The 5,983-nt window shown below is 34.3% G+C and overlaps 1 non-coding gene across 1 annotated transcript; it reads left to right on the top strand.

Annotated features, from left to right (window-relative positions):
• Nucleotides 1-3,839: 3,839 nt before the first annotated feature.
• Nucleotides 3,840-3,920, top strand: TRNAL-CAG (transfer RNA leucine (anticodon CAG)). Its single transcript has one exon. It is a non-coding gene; the product is annotated as a tRNA-Leu (tRNA).
• The last annotated feature ends 2,063 nt before the right edge of the window (nucleotides 3,921-5,983 follow it).

The raw sequence follows: 5,983 nt of genomic DNA on the forward strand, positions 1-5,983 counted from the left end.
AGAGTTTCTCTCCCACCATGTTCTTCATGAATATCAATATTATTCTCTCTTTGTTCTTAGTCTTTTTTATGAACTCATAATATGTTCTTCGTGTTCATACTTCCAAAAACACGATTAATCTTGAGATATCTTACTTCCGCATTCACCGTTCGTTATAAAAATGGGTCTCTACAATTGGTATTAGAGCCGTACCTTGAAGATCTCACGATTAGTTCAAGGGAACGACTCCCGTTCGGTGATTATCTTGTGATTTTTCCGTGTTTCTGCAAGAAAAATTTTTAGGCTTCTCTCCGGAATTTTTTTTATGAAGTTCTTAGCTCTATTTTTCTGGGGTGATTCTATCTTAGTAAAAATAAAATGTTGTTGCTACTGCTCGTTCTATTTGTTGCTGGAAAAAGATGTTCTTAAAAGTTATTATTTTTTTTGCTGTTGAAGAAATGAAGAAAAATGGGAGAAAAAAATTAATTTTGTGGTCTCCAAAAAGTTGAAGATGTGCTCAGGCATTTTATTTATGACTTGGAAATGAGACACAAAAATTATGGACTTATTATTCTTGAAGATAGTGTAGGAAAGCACTTTTTCTGGAAGATTTTTTTTCTACAGCTAGTTTATTAGTGCATATGGACGTGTTTAAGTGTTTGCATAAAGCATCTTGTCCTTGTTACTCTTTTGGGTAAAGAGTGCTCAACTATTTGCTCCCTCAAAAAGACAAAAACCATGTGACATTGTCCAATCCCATCACCTGTTGTTCCTAAAAAAAACCCCTGCACACTCTTCTTTTTGTCTTCCTAAGACCCACCTTTGACTTAGAATGCTTTGTAAAAAGATCCCCTCATTAAAATATGAATAGCTGGCCTTTGCGGTACCATTTTTCATGAAAAAATAGCATTTTTCGTCACCTGTTCAGCCTTTCTCAGCCCCCCAGACCGTAGCCAAAAACTGCCTACCGGAGTCCCCTTAAAAGCCTACCCACAACCCCTTCTTAGCCTTGATCCGAAGTCCCTCTTAGGCTTGGTCCGCAGTGTTCCCTTTGCCTGCTGACCGAAGTCTTCTGACCCGCAATGGAGCCTTCGCAGCTTCGGATGCCTCCCCTCGGACCGCAGACTCGGACCGAGGTCCTCGCACCGCAATGCTCCTTCTCCGGTTCAGACCGCAATAGCCTTTGCTTCATCCGCAACCATCTAGACCGCATTGCCTGCTCGCGCCTACTGCAACTCGCATCCGCAGTCTAGTTGCTCCTCAGCTACTGCAGCCAGCTATACCCCATCAGCAGCCCAGCTCCCTCGTCCGCACCCAAGACCCCCACCGCACCCACCTTCATCTGCAATCACCTCTCACCCCGCATCCACCCTCCAACTTCGGATATCCACCTTCTCCACCCTCCTTCAGCCCTTCCCCTCTCCTCTTTCCTTCTTCCTTCAGCCCTTCCTTCCTCCTCCTCCCCACTCCTTTTTCCCTTCCTTTTTTTTTAAACCTTTTTCTTTCTAGACTTTATTTTTTTTATTATTCAGTTTTTTTTCTACATTATTTTTTTAATTAATTTTTTTTTCAGCCAATTATTTTTTTATTTAGCCATTTATTTTTTTTAACACCGATTTTTTTTTATTTAGCCATTTTTTTATTATAACCAATTTTTTATTAAAACCAATTATTTTTTTGAACACCAATTTTTGCCACAAACTACCCATGGATTGTCACATTGGTTTACTTCATGCCGATTATTATTATTGGAAGAATACTCCTACCGCAATTGGACTTCATGTTATCTTTTTTGTGATGCTTACACCGCAACGACGATTGATCAACAAAGTTCTTTCGCATTCTTTACATTATGAGATTTTTATGACCTGGTTGCTTATTTTAAGCAAGTGGAATTTATTTTCTTTGAAGCCACTTCAAGTGTTCCGGCACCGCAGTTTGGATATTTGTATATTATTTTTGGCACAATAGATGATTTTCTCAGCACAACTTCAGCAACTATGTCACCCTCCTTCTCATGACCGCAAGAGTACTTATTTTACTCTTTCTCGTTTCTTATCGAGACCCTTCATACATCTAGGGAGAGCTCTCTTAGCTCTTGGTATCCGAAACTCTCCATCCGATGATTTGTTGATTTTTGATATCCGGTCATTGGTTATCAAAAATAGGGAGAGAATATCATCCGGATTTGATTATTATGATTGTTTGAGTTTAGATTTTTGAAGACTTCTGAAGACGATTATTTATTTAGTGATGCGATGTGACACGTATTTTTGGTCTTCACGGATCAAATTTTTGGCATTACTCGATGTCTTCCGATTCAGATTATTTATTATTCGGACTCTACCACAGGATGATTTTGTGTTCGCATTCGGTTCAGATCTTATGGTTTCACGAGTTTGGATTTGTGATATGTTGAAGACGAAGATTATTTTGGCGATGTGACGTGGCACTTATTTTTTGATCCTTGGATCAAATTTTTGGCATTGCTAGACCATGTCTTTAGACTCACATTATTTTTATCCAGATTTCATTTTATGGATGCTTCACATTTTTAGCAGGTTATTTTTTGAAGAATTTCGGTGTATTATGATTCGAGAACTTGAGATGTTTTTTAGACTTTTGAAGCCGAAGTGTTTCTTTTATTGGATCTTCTACTTGCTCATGGTGACCTCCTTCTTCGGGTGATTATGACTGGTTTGAAGATTTGGATCTTATCTTTTCTGCTTCATTGGTTGTGCTTTGAAGCCGAAGACATTCATTTAAGAGATTCATTGCCAGTTTCAGACTTCACAGACACTTCAGAGTTTCAAAGACATTTCAACACTTGATTTCATTTTATTACCACACTTGCTAGTTGGATTACTGTATTATAGCCTTGTATCACTTATTGTATCTCTCATCATTTGTAAGCATTTAGGGAGAGAATGTTGGTGCATGTAAATGCTCCACAAATAATGAGTGATAGTTAGGTTGTATTTTTCCTTTATTTTGTATTGTTGGTGTATTTACCTCTCCCTCCTATATAAAGGGAGAGTTGGTCATTCCTTTTAAAAAGCTAGCTCACTTTTTCTTAGTTAGATTACTTTTCACTTCTAAAAATATAATCTTTAGAGAGAGAGAGAGAGAATAGTGGTGGGTTTTCCACCTAGGGAGAGTTTCTCTCCCATCATGTTCTTCATGAATATAAATATTATTCTCTCTTTGTTCTTAGTATTTTTTTATGAACTCATAATATGTTCTTCGTGTTCATACTTCCAAAAACACGATTAATCTTGAGATATGTTACTTTCGCATTTACCGTTTGTTATAAAAATGGGTCTCTACACAAATTTCGTGCTAAAAACTGAGGGTGGGGGAATTCATTTTTGAAAGTAAAATTATTTTCCAACACTATTTACCTCTTTTTAGTTATAATTTTACATTGAATTAGAAAATTATTCCTGATAGAAAATTATGATACTTTGAGAATAAACTCGAGTTAATATTCTTTTGATCTTATCTTTTAACATTATCTCCATACTAACTTTTGTAAGTTTTATGGTTCAATAATTAGAAAATTTATCCTATCTAGCCTTATTGGGGTTCAAATTTTGATATCTTAGAATGCTTATAAATGACTTATTTTGACTTGAACCAATTCTATTTTTATTTTTATTTGAATTTTAATGTTTTGTTTGTAAAATATTGAGAGTTAATAGTTGCTATTTTTTGATGTGTACTTTCATCCGATCTTATGGAGTTTCCCAAAGTGACCTACATAAGTGATCTAAGATCGGTGGTACTAGATTTCGTTAATAAATAAATTAAATCCAAAATTTTAAAAGACAAATAATCCTTACTTTGAAATTATTGTAAACGTCAAGATGGCCGAGTTGGTCTAAGGCGCCAGTTTCAGGTACTGGTCCGAAAGGGCATGGGTTCGAATCCCATTCTTGACAAACAAGAGTTTTTGCAATTAGATAATTACTATTTTATTTGCTCCTTCTCTCGACCCTCATCGGTGTTTCATTTTTATCCTCATTTTAATAATTATTGTCTAAATAATGAGGTTTTATAAGATATTTGTAAAAAAAACGTAATGAAGGCAAAATGAGAAGATATCTTTACAGAGATAGGATTTAAAAGCTTTCTAAATTTGTTATTTATACATTAAGTCAAGATTAACATAATAAATTGTTTCTTTATTTTCTTTAGCAAAATATTATTGATTTAATAAAAATACAATAAAAATAATGAAATATTTACTTTTGTTCACAAAATATCATTAATAATCATTGAATACGAGTTGAAATCATAAATGTCCTATTCTTTTGTTTCTTATTTAATAAAAATACAATAAAAATAATGAAATATTTACTTTTGTTCACAAAATATCATTAATAATCATTTAAAAGCTTTCTAAATTTGTTATTTATACATTAAGTCAAGATTAACATCATAAACTGTTTCTTTATTTTCTTTAGCAAAATATTATTGATTTAATAAAAATACAATAAAAATAATGAAATATTTACTTTTGTTCACAAAATATCATTAATAATCATTGAATACGAGTTGAAATCACAAATGTCCTATTCTTTTGTTTCTTATTTACTCGATCATATGGTGACCGATATGCTTTTAGTCCTTCGTTTTTTCAAGACTCTGTCTCAAGAGCAACATATTTTCTTGGAGTTACTTTTCTCACATGAGGAGATCAAGAAGATGGATGTTTTCACGTTTGCGTTCTTTAAGCGCTATTGGGAGTTGCTTGTGAAGGATGCCGTGAGTTGGATTGGTTACTTTCATGCAACTAATGAGTGTAATCTCTCTTTCACCTCTCTAATTTCAAAGGTGTTTGATCTGAAATCCATTAAGGATTTCCATCCTATTAGTTTGATTGTATGTCAATATTAGATTATTGACAATCTTTTGGCTAATAGGTTGTATGAGGTGATAGCTTTTGGTGATTAGTTTGGAGAAGTTGGCGTTCATTCAAGGCCGTTAGATCCTTGATGGTCCTTTAATGATTAAAGAGATAGTGGGACGGTGTAAGGCACGACAGAAACAATTAATGGTGTTCAAAATTGATTTCGAGAAGGTATAGATTCATTGTCTTTAGAGTATCTTTCAGAGGCTTGGGATTATTGGGTTCGATAATATTTGGCATAGGAGTGCAACTAGATTATATCTCCTCTTATGTCGGCTGGAGCGTCTGTTCCGGTGAACAGTTACCCGAGTTCATGGTTCAGCATGGTTTTGAGAGGGTGATCCGCTTTCGCCTTTTCTTTTCATTTTAGCCATGGAATGAGTACACATTGCTCTCCATATGACTAAGGTGACCAACACCTTTTATGGGTTTCTGTAACACCCCATTTTTCCTTTACAGTAGAAATTAATATAAACGTTTGTTTATAAAATTCGAAGTAGATATATATTACTTTTTAGCTAAAGTAATTATCATAAACATGTAGAGACGTCAATACGAATTTCGTAGATATGAAGAACGCTTAAATATGACTTCGTATGAAAAAGTTATGATTATTTGAAGTTCCAAGTTCATCCCTATACAATAAAATGTATCGTAAAAAGTGAATTGAAGATAGGTTGCTTATTAGCCTAAGCAATCTAAAAGAAAGTCGTAGTAATCGTAAAAGCGAAAACATGCATATAAAGGATGTCCAAATCTGACTTCGTATGAGGAGGTTATGATATTTTGAAGTTTCAGTGCAACAATGTCCGACACAGAAATTGAAACTAAGATCGGTTGAGTGTTAGCCAAAACAATGTAAAAGAGAGTTGAAGATCTCGTAAATACCAATCCATCGATATAATACAGTCAAGAACATAGTCCGTATGAAGAATATATGAATTTTACACGGGTTTTTGCAGTGTAATCTTCATAGACTATTAAAATTAAGATCGGATGAGAATTAACCGACAAAATCTAAATTAAATTTGTAGTACTCATCTATAGCTACGCGTGGATATAAAGAACGTAGAAAACGAAGCTCGTATGCGA

Source organism: Lactuca serriola, chromosome 4, assembly GCF_051521515.1.
Source record: "Lactuca serriola cultivar US96UC23 chromosome 4, Lser_US96UC23_V15, whole genome shotgun sequence".
Taxonomy (NCBI): Eukaryota; Viridiplantae; Streptophyta; class Magnoliopsida; order Asterales; family Asteraceae; genus Lactuca; species Lactuca serriola.